The sequence below is a fragment of the Perca fluviatilis genome, chromosome 4, assembly GCF_010015445.1.
Source record: "Perca fluviatilis chromosome 4, GENO_Pfluv_1.0, whole genome shotgun sequence".
Taxonomy (NCBI): domain Eukaryota; kingdom Metazoa; phylum Chordata; class Actinopteri; order Perciformes; family Percidae; genus Perca; species Perca fluviatilis.
Window position 1 is genome coordinate 6,315,708 of NC_053115.1, and position 11,325 is coordinate 6,327,032.

The window sequence follows — 11,325 nt, forward strand, 5'->3', positions numbered from 1 at the left end:
CACAATTTCAAGATGATTAACATTACTGAAGGAGCGGCTTGATGCACTGACTGTCAGGCCACATCAGGCCACCTCTGTAACCCATGTGTGTTTTGCATGGCGAAGCATTCACGCCATAGTGAACTAATGACCAAGTCAGCCTGTGTAAAATTAGACGGTGCATCTACACAAGTGACATTATGACAATGTTTTATTGATGACTCATTATTAGCAGTGCAGCAGTGAGGTGAGTTTGATCCACCCAGAAGATGTAAAGTGTAATAATGATAATGCCTGCTTAATTATTAATATCCAAAACCTAATCCATCTCTGCAGAGAATATGTACATATTTTAGTTACTCATTTGAATTTTTACAACAAACACACACCTTAAAACCATTAGACGGCCGTGGTAATGACAGGTTTAAATGGGCTGATTTTTAAGAATTAATGTGTTATTGCCACTGCATGGCCTGTGCTGACAGAGAGAGGTCTTCCTGTTTATTCTGTTTGATTCTGAAAGCGTGCAGCGTCCCACTGCACGTCCCCGTAGAGAGGCGAGCAGAGCACACACTGTGAGAAGGCGTCATTCTGCACCGGAGGCTAGAGGAGTGTTTGCAAGTCATTAGTGGTTTGTAAATGATATTTGTTCCCATGTGACATATCATTTGAAATGGTTTTCTAATAACAACACCCACTGATAATAAAATAAGAGGGCCCTCATGTTGTGATTATGCTTTTCATAAATTTGGTTTTGTAAAAAAAAAAAAAAAGGGGAGACATTTCAATATGAATAAGTGCTTAATATGTTGATATGAATTTTCTATCGCACTGATACTCCAAATGATTGCTCTGCTTTACACTCAGGTTCAGTTTGACCGGTGAAAGCGTCTCACGCTGAGCTGAATAAAACTTTGGTTGTAACCTGACTCGGCTTTGTTGTAAAAGAAAACGCATCTTTCCTCTGAAGCTCATCGCAATGTACTGTATTCTACACGTAAAAAGCTTGAACTGTCACCTCCTTACTTAATGACTCCTGACAAATGCCCTGTCTTCCTGCGGTGCGTTTCCTGTTCGCCACAGCACAGAGCTGAGACAACTTGGCACAGGACGCGGCATATCTGGAGAATAGGGAGCCATACTGCCGCTCTAACACCATTTGCCTTGTATTTTATGAAATGAACCAGCGGCTCGGAGATCAATAGGCGCCCGTGGTGAATGCGAACAACGCTGCTGGGTCCTTATCAGGAGCCCGCTGCCAATCTGTGGCAAGTGAAGCCTGCACCTTCCTTGGATACACCATTGGTCTTTGAAATTAAAGTTGACGCCTGTAATCCAGGGAAATGGTCCCTCTACTCTCGCTTAACACCGGTTTAGTTTCACCCCAGCTGACGATAAAGCATGACAGAAATACAGAGCACTATCTTCTTGCCGGGGTTGATATGTTCTGCCAGCTTATCAGGAAACAGGCAGCTAACCTTCTTGTGCCTGGCCCGTGGACAAAACTGAGGAGTCAATTTACAAAAGAAGGCATGCCGGGTGGCTTGTAAATAAAACCATTCTTTCTTTACAGAAGACAAAAAAAGTAAAAAAGAAAATAACCAATTTTAGAATCCACCCCTAAAAAAGTGAGTAAATGTATAACACAGGAGGCTAAGCGCTAGTGATAGAGTGTATTCATGTAAATCCGCCCAAGCACAGCTGCAGGAAATTGACAGGGATCTACTGGAGCGCTTTGCCTGTAAAGGGTGGGATTTACATGCCTAACTAGGGCTTAACCACCCTCCCCCGAGTTTACCTGTTACTCTCTGGCCTCTGAGCACGCGTCTGGATGGGCTAAGGTTGCACTGCTTATTCTTAATGCCTTTTCATCCCCCCTCATATCTGTCAGTCTCAGAAATGAACTCATAAACTCCATGGGGGCTACTCGGTATTGCAAAACTGGTATGGCATAACAGCGCATCAGGAGTTTGTGTTTGTTTCCTGCTCAGGAGGCCTCGAAACTTTCCACAGCAGCCATCAGATGAGCTAAAGTTAAAGCACATGTGTACGGCAGGATGTGACCGACGCTGAATGAGGCTGTGAGGTGTTAGTGCTGCTGCTGCAGGACTGCTTTTATGGGTAATTGAGATCACATTAATGCATGTGTTCCTCCTGAGGAGAAAGTGCAATTCTTTTCCTTTTGGACAGGATGTGGCTTTGGGCAGTCAGGGATGGCGGGCGTCGCTCCTGGGCTCCACAGCCCTCAGCTGAATCTCAGCCCCTGCAGGCGGATTCTGTAGACCGCTTGTAGCAGTTTAGACTAAGCAGAAAAACTGTTTGGTTTTCAATTTTTTTTTTTCTTCTTCATGAAACTCACATCTGTACACGTAGAGCACGCAGCAGCGAGCTTATGGCAGGGCAGTCTCAACAAAAACATCGAAATGTTTCCTCGTTTGTTTTTTTCCTCTGAACTAATGTAAGATCTCTCCAGATGATTAAAAAACACAAATAGCTAGCACCAATTCTATAAATGCTGTCGCCCTATCACACAGGAACCAAGTGCTGATGCAAAGCGTTCCTTTTTGCCTTGTGTGTTTTGTATTTTCCCCCCTCTAAACAATGATTTTCAGAACTGGAGCCGCCGCCAATAAAATTAATGGGAGGCTTGCTGAGTCCATACAGGAAGTAGGCTTTTTAAATAAACACATTGTTTCCAAACTAATACACACCCCTATTGTTTACAGACGGGGAACTGGGCTTGGTGCAGACCGGGCCGGTCCACCCCGATAAATCCCCGCTCTCCCTCCTGTCAAGGCTACTCCATTTCTAAACTAAGAGGAAAAAGATAAAACTCTCAAGCTGGACTTAACTTTGATGTCCTTTAAATAAAAATTTCAGTGATGTACAGTGACTTTTGAGTCCAACTGAAATTTGAATTCTCTTCACTTTTTGTGTAAGATAATATACTATAATGACAACAGCTATCATGCATAGTTCTCAATTTTTCAAAAGAGATACAATGAATGCATGGTGTGTTTTTTTCACTTTCAAATTGACATAGAGTAAGCTTTCAATAATTACTGATGTAAGCTGTCTGTCCCTTTACAACATTCAACATTTGTGATGACCGATCATGCTTTAAGCGTAGATTTTTAGTCAGGAAGTGGAAACTAGTTAGCTCAGCTTACTACTGTTCGCACTGATTCCCTGCTAGACAGCACCCTGCATCGACAGCTCATGCACAGTGCTGTTTGTCTTGCATTACAGAAAGAAGTAAGGGGCTAGCTAACGCTAGCTGGCTCTCTGTCATGGGTCAGGGTGATGACAAATGTTTAGACCATTGCTTTACAGGATGTTGTTACTGCCGGAAAAGTAAAAAAAAATCCTCTTTACAGTAATTAACAATTTTGTCCAAATCAGAACGCAAGTCAAAACAAACACACAAGGATATACTGTATATACATATTGATTCTTTGTCAACAAATTCAATTTTAGTTCAACTCTAAAAACCCTACATCAGAAAGCATCCCATGATTAGAACATCTAGTTATACATGATCAACTACAGTCAATATCGACTTCATAGAACATCTTCTATTAGCATGCAGGGGCCTTTATGTAATGAATATACTTTGCATGATCAAATTATCATTCCTGAATTTGAAATATCTGTGGATATCCAGAACCACTCTGTCAACCACTCTCACTTATCGCCTCCTGCATCGATTTTTCTCTCCAAATACTACCAGTCACTTATACACCATTTACATAATGTTCGATGAAAAAAATTTGTCGGACAGATTGTAATTCATATCTCCACTCTGCGTGCTTGCTGGCCCTAATACTTTAGGTAGCTACCTCACATTTACATTTCAATCAGTGATTATAGCCTCTCCTCCTCTCACCTCGCTGAAAGTAAATACGGGACTCCACTATCTCGGACTAAAATGCATTTGGTGGGACCGCAGGGATAGGCATGAATATTCTGTCTGGTACATATTTACCATGTGCTACTAAGTGTCACATGCTGCAAGTGCATCCTTTAATAGCTCACTGCGCTGTACACAACGCAGTGTGGCACTAACACTGCCAGAAGCCTCAGACGTGCTAAAAATGTCACATTTTGGCTTAAAGTGTCCACCAAATGGCATGTGACATGTTCTCTGAGGCGGCTGTTAAGTGTCCAGCACACTCGTTCTATCTATACTGATGATTGTTTTGTTTGTTTAAACCTACTGCACTCACACTCTGGGTTTATCTCAGGATGTGTTGCTAGAATATTAGTGGGCAGAAACTCCGACACACGAGCTGCTTCCTGTAAGTTTTCACACAGCTGCAGAGATTAAACACATCATGATGGAAAAGGTCAAGCAAGTGGAAAATGTCTCTATTGTTAGTTTAGTGTTGACCGCAACTGTGAGATGACCGTTTGACATGTTTGTTGTTTTTGCATAGATGGCTCTGGGCATAATAAAGGAACACAATGCTGTGTGTTTCATAAAGCTGACCCCACCCCCCCACACACACACACATGACAAATGTTGGGCTCTCTGCAGTCGGAGTGAAGCCTTTGCAAAGAAAGCAGGTTATATCTTCACTGTGCTGGAATCCTCCATAGGAAAGTCTGCTGCGTTTGGAAAAGTTCACTTCCATGTCCTCCACCACTGGACGCCTGCTGTCTGTTGACTTCTCTGTCAGGGGTAACCCAATATCCAACTTCATAGGGAAAAGTCTGTCAGTTGATGAGTCATTGTGAAGCTTACGCTCATTACTTTTTAATTGCTCTTTGCAGTAGAATTCCCTTTGTGTCGGGCCTGGCACAGTAAGGTGACCCGGGAACTGTTGAGCTCAGACGGGAATTGTTTGCATGTTTTCTTTGCTTGTTTTGGAACGACTTTGCAACTCATCTATCATACAGCAAGGAGGAGAAAAAAAAGGGCAAATCATAATAATCACATTTTGCCACAAACTGCTCTCCCCGGCCTTCTGTTTTCCAAGTCTGGTTACACAAATGTTGGCTCCGCAGAATATTCAATAGACATTTATAGGAAATAAATTAAGAAATGAATGCAAACCATATGGCATTCGGAGGTTTATTTGTAAAACCCCTGCATCAAAGCTTTTTCCAGATCACACCATATTAGCTATGTTTTTCCAGTCCAGCAAAATCAGGAAGGTAACCACAGACTTTCCTGATGGGAAACACATGAGCGGCGGTCCGCCGAGACAAGGAGCCTCATACATGGACGAGGCATCGTCAGAGAGCATCAGTGAAAACAATTATTCCCCGCATGTCTGGATGTCATATGTCATCCTGGGTTGACTTTAATAGGAGGGGAGCGCAATGGAGCTGCGTCACTGCTTTGAGAAACCTTTTTAGCCTCGAAATGACCCCCCCATCCCCGCTACATTCTCACTTCTTTGCATGTGAGGCAGCCTGGATGCCTGTGCGGGGTGTGGGCTTGGAGGAGCCAAGAGGAAAAGGCAGTGCCCAGGGTATACACTTCCACCCCTGCATGAACACAAGACCCACCCTCTCCCCCTTCCCTCCCAAGCATTTCATATAGGTTAGACAAGTTTACGGTTTTGTGCATTTGAGTGTGACAGCAGCAGCCCTCCTGAGTGTGACAGGCCCAACAGCAGCGGTCTGCCGACACTCGGGGTGGTTTCTCCTTCTTCGCTGTTGATCTTGGGCTCGCGCTGCACACACGCAAGAGGGCCTGCCAATGTCAGACGTGGAGCGCCACACCACTGAGGGTCCACAACTTTAAACCAGGAAATTATTATTTTTGCTGTGGAGACGCACATTTTCTGCAAGATGTCAAGAGCAAGCGGGCTGTGGTTGCTTCTATAGAGCTTTAAAATCTAGAATTTGCATATGATGTAGGCTGTGGAAGTTTGAGTTCTTGTGCCATTTCACAATGTAGCTAACATGGTATGGGGTCATCTCTCTCATTTCTTTTTTATTTTATTTTTTTTTCTCTTAGATGCATATAAACACACACAGATAAATGCACTATATGCTCAGAGTGATCAGAGCCTGCTGTGTGCCATCGGGCAGTTTACCTCAGGACTGACAGAAAAGCACTTCCAGGAAAAGAAAAGCCAGGGATTCCTGCTGAGGGAAAATGCATCAAAGTGCCTGACTTAAGGCTATAATTAGTAGCTGTGGTGTTTGAAATGTGGAAGAATGAAGCCTTTGGAGAATTTGAATTGTCTATTTATTTACATTTGTTGTTTTAATTTCCCCTCCAAATGAGCACATTTTTCACAAGGATTGAGTTCGCCCTGGTGTACTTAATTTACTTGGTTGTCAGCGGTATTGTGTGCAGTGGAGTTTCATGAGATGCAACAAACAAGCATGAAAGGCGCCATGTTACAATAAGTGATGTTGTTTTATGTTTGTAGAAAACATAGGTTTTTCTTTCAGGTTATATAACAGAGTGGGCGTCCTTTTGGCAGAGTAGATCAGCGGCTACGGATAAATAAAGTCAGTCCTTTCAATAATGATAAATGAAATCCTAAACTAATACAAATGTATGACCTGCCCTCCCTCTGTCTCCTGTCTCGTGAACAAGCCAAACCTGTGCCCCTGCCGCTGGCGTACAGCACACCACTGATGAAAACCACCGCCTTCAGAAGAACTTCAGTGTAGTGGCAATCTGACCACAAAAAAATGCCACTGGAGGGAATTTGAAACCCTTTCCAACGCTTGCTGGTGCAAATAATGAGGTCCGCCGCTGTCTAAAGGTTAACCTTTCATTGTATAAATGCATTTAATAACACCTACAAAAAGACTGACTGTGAAAGATGTTAAAAAAGAGCAGACGAGATCTAAAAACATCACTCGCACACAGCTGAGGTTGAAAAACTGTGTGGCTTCCCAGATCCTAATTCCTCAATCCCCTTCTCACCTGTGATTCCCTTTCTAACCTCTGATTAGCATACGTACACACAGGTGCGCAGTCGACGTAGCGAACAAACCATTCACACACACACACACACACACACACACACACACACACACACACACACACACACACACACACACACACACACACACACACACACACACACACACACACACACTATACACATAATACACATATGCAGCACATGTCTAAATTGGCTACAACATTCAGTATTGCCGTCCCTTGAGAAGAGAAAAACTCTTCTATTCTGTCTGCCACGACACATCTGCTGACGGCTCACTGCTCCACCAGCTTTCCTTGAGTAAAACGATTTATAGATATTTAAAATTTACTGATGTTTTCATGCACTGTGTGTGGGAAGTTTTATACAAGGCATATTCCACAACCTGTTCGAAGAAAACAAAGTCCCGGTTGTAAAATAAACTTCAGGGCCACGGATTCCATAAAAAGGAAAACATTACTAACAGCATGATCATTTTTTATGTATGAATTATATTTGCACAAGTCAAACTGTTTCACAGCTCTGGTTTAATGCGAAACTGTGCTTTAACTGAACGTTGCTGGGGACGGCTGATCAGCTCACATGGAAGCGTTTCAACTCCGAAGCAATCACGGCTCAGTTTACTCTGGCTACTATACTCTGCACCTTCGCAGCACCTCATCAACACAATGAGAAACAGAGAAAGTCATTTGTGTTTGTTGGCAGCTGAGAAGCTGTCTCTTAATCAGGCCGACTGTCAGTGACGGTCTGGGAAAGAATGCAACGTCCCTGTTGAATTGCTATCTGTAGCTTTATCAAATCTTCACACCGGCAAGTTTCTCAGCAAGGGATCAAATAACCTTCAGCTGCAATATTTCCTGCATGTGAATTCAGTGTGGATTTCATGAAAAGCTAGAGAAAAACCACCTCACCCCATCTGAAAAACCAGATAACTGTAGCTCTCGTATACTTGATTTGCAACAGGTATGCACCCACTGTCCATCAGGAAAAAGTGTTTATAAATGTTCTCGCTAAGTAATTCCGAGTGACTGGATCCATAAGGAGTGTAAATTTGTTTCTGTCTTTTCATCTACAAAGGCAGAAGGCAGTAGCAACTGGTTGCAGAGAGAGGCCTGCCAAGCCAAATGTTTTTCTTGGGTTTCTACCAACTTCCCCTAAATATGGACAACAGATTCTTGGTTTAAAAAACAACACATTTTATTGTGCCACAGTGAAGGGTAAGATAAGTTGAGAATGGTGACGATAAAAAGTTACATTTATTAACACTGAAAAAACGTCAAAAACAGTCTATATCAGGGGTCTTCAATGTTTTTTAAAACAAGGACCCCTAAACTGAAAAAGAGACAGAGCTGGGGCCCCCTACTATATACTGTATATTGTAGAAAATTAAGTTACATCTTAAACTGGACATACAATAAAGTGTATGATGGCCTAAAGCCTTTATACATGCCTTTTTAGTGCATAAAATACTAAGCTATTAAATTAATTATTGTGGGCATGATTTTATAAATCATCTTTTAATGTTGCACATACAGTACATGTGGCACAGTGAATCCTTAGGATTAACTGTATCTGTGGATGGCTACCTTAGTGACTACCTAACCTATAGGCCAGTAAGCCTATCATCAATGGAGACTTATTTTTTATATTTGCTAATAATATATTGGATTCATGTTAAGACATTTTAATTTGGAAAAAAAATTGGTGCCTCCCCCCCCCCCAGGGGGACCCGGACCCCCTGTTGAAGATCTCTGCTCCAGATGATAAAAAAAACCTGGTTTCATCCAGCGTTATTGTGTCCTGACTCTATGTATCTTATCATAGTTTCAGATATCCATAAAAACCACAATGTGCGACCAGCTTAACAAGAAGACACGTCAGCAATTTAGCACTCATTTATTTAGCATTTGTAACACCCAAACAATAGATTCATGTCAGCTACATGACAAATTCATGAATACTGATTCAAACCCTATGTCAGCTTTCATTAGCTGCCTAAGTGATCCTGCTATCACTCCTGATCAAGCAATGGGACAGTGTATGATTTCATTGAAAATGTACGGCAAATGCCACCTGAAATTGGAAAAAATAACAAGATCCCGTTGTGGATGACAGTTTGGGTTGTGAATGATTCTGTGCTTCAGCATTCCTTTTGTTTGGGCCTACAACTTATTGATTGACATAAGCCAATTCTTCACAGTCTATAAGCACAACAGGCCATGCCTTGTACTCAAGCAGAGGCATTCCTAAAATGTACCGTCACTCTTTCCTATTGCAGGCTGTGCTGAACTGATAAAAATACAAACGCTCTGAGAGGTTATGTGTGAAAGCATTTTAAATTTGACAAGCCTGATAATCAGACTGAATTGACATTTTATTTCTCTTCATTGTTCATCGTGTATATATTAACACATTTCTGTAGCAGGAACTCATAGTATGCTATAATTGGGAGTCTTTAAGTTGTTTTTTTTACACAAGAAGTGACACAGGATATGACGTATTACCGTGGGTGAGATTTTTGTTGTTCCAAAAATGGATGTCTGCCAGAAACATTTGCTCCAAGTTGTTTGTGGCTGATTTGCAGCAATGAAACAAAGAAGAACAAGAAAAGAGGGTTAGGGGGTGTTGTCGTTAACACACATGTTCACAAATCTTTACTATTTATGCCCTGCAACAACAACTTTAGTCCGTGCTGCAAATGCAACACATAAGTTCCTATTGTTGTAGGCAACCGGTCCATCAGGTATCCCCTCAACCCTTGTCTTGGACTAGTGCTCAAGTGCCCATGTGAGAGCGTCCATTTGAGAGAGCCCAATTGAGAACGCCGAGCCAACGCCGATTTGCCTCTGATCAGGGGGATTTTGTCGGGGAGCTCCAAAAACGATCGGCGAGTAGAATAGGCTAAAGTTGCGTAGTGTTAACTAGGCCTTAAAGAACCATTTATGTCCTTGGCCATAGAAAATGCACACTGTATATGAATTATAAAATCAAGTAGTATTCCTCTTTAAGGATTTTAGTCCAGATAAAACATCCCATTGTGTATGATAACTGCCATTTACCTCACTGTCCTAATAAAATATTGCTCCAATTTATCTCCTCTTTCAATTCCCCCATTTGAATTTGGTAACGCTTGAACTGGCAATTTATTCTTTTTCAGTGAATAATGTGACAATGAGTGTCCCTTGAGTTTCACTTGATATTGTCTTTCTTATTTGTTCTTTCATTTGACTCCACTTGAACATCATTTAAAAAAAAACAAGCACAGAGAGACTTGATCTTCGTCCTTACTTAAAACCCTCTCTCACTAATCAGCAATTCATCAGATCACTTGTCTTTGTGTTCATCCGCTTCAATAACTCTTACAATTGATGAGAGTCACCTCCAAATAATGTCTTCATCATACAAGTGTCGAGCACAGAAATCCTCACAATTCCGTTTCTTTCTCCAATGTCAACAGCTGACCATCTTTCAAAGTCAAATGCAGTGTCAATTTCAATAATTAAAGCTGTTTGTATTTCAAATAGAATATTTCATTTACAAATAAAAATCATATGCGGAGCAATACCATTGGATGGACAGCTTTGCATCAATGATAGAGAAGAATAACCACATAAAACCCATCCCCCCACCTGTGAAAGTGATTACATTTTATGATTAAAAGGAAAAATAATTGAATGCCCCTGAAAAACTCCAGTTAATATTGACATTTTCACCAGAGTGGATCTTGGTTGCAAACAACACAGATGATTCTGTTATTGTTGTAATCTTTAGATCAAAGGGAGCTTTAATAAGGCCATTATAAATACATCTGAAAATTCACTCTGATATTCAGCAAACAAATCAATACAGGATGTGCACCATTCATTGGTCTTTTATTGCGGCACTGTAGGCCTTCGCTGAGATACAGCATAATGACCAAAAAACGCGCAAGGCTTCAGTGCTCCTGCTGTGTTCAAAGTCAGTCATATTCAGTGTACTTTACAATTGAAATAAAGGTAATCTCTCCATCCCTTTGAGCTGCAGCTTACATTATTCTGCTGTTGTCTGCAAGAAATGTGCAATGGCTAGGTGGTGGTAGGAGTCTTTTAAAGATTTAAGGAGAAGCTATGGTCACCACAAAAGTCAAGTGAGAGGCTCAAATGTCTTGCTTTGCTGGTGACCCTTAAAGCGTAACTCTCGCCAAAATGCAACCTAGGGTCTTTTTGTGAATGTACCCGAGTCAAACCTTTGCTTAAACGCATAACTAGGACGGAAGCGCCACTTTTAAGATTTGCCGTATTCTCGTTTTTGGTCAAATAGCCTTTTGAATGGGAGTGCTATGGGCACTACTATGATCGCATCAAAATCGCAATTTTTTTTAAGATTGTTTTTTTGGGGCTTTTCCCTTTATTTGAAAGTGGATAGATATGAAAGGGGGAGAGAGATGGGGGAT